Genomic DNA, 440 nt, shown 5'->3' with positions numbered 1-440 from the left:
TTTTTTTGAGACGCAGTCTCACTCTGTCACCCAGGTTGGAGTGCGATGGCATGATCTTGGCTCACTGCAACCTCCGTCCCCCAGGTTCAAGCGATTCTCCTGCCTCAGACTCCTGAGTAGCTGGGATTACGGGCACCCGCCACCACGCTAGGCTAATTTTTGTACTTTATTAGTAGAGACGGAGTTTATCCATGTTGGCCAGGCTGGTCTCAAACTCCTGACCTCAAGTAATCCACCCACCTCGACCTCCCAAAGTGCTGGGATTACAGGTGTGAGCCACCATGCCCGGCTGGGTATGGTATATTTCATTGTAATTTGCTTTTCACTTTGCTTTGTGGATATTTTCCCATGCCAATAAATATAGATCTGCACCATTTTCTAATGGCTTCATGGTATTCCATTATATTGATGTGCTACAATTAGAGATGATATTTATATCA

The sequence above is a fragment of the Mandrillus leucophaeus genome, unplaced genomic scaffold (assembly GCF_000951045.1).
Source record: "Mandrillus leucophaeus isolate KB7577 unplaced genomic scaffold, Mleu.le_1.0 Scaffold7, whole genome shotgun sequence".
Lineage (NCBI taxonomy): Eukaryota > Metazoa > Chordata > Mammalia > Primates > Cercopithecidae > Mandrillus > Mandrillus leucophaeus.
The sequence above is the reverse complement of the archived record's forward strand: the minus strand, read 5'-3'. Positions refer to the sequence as shown.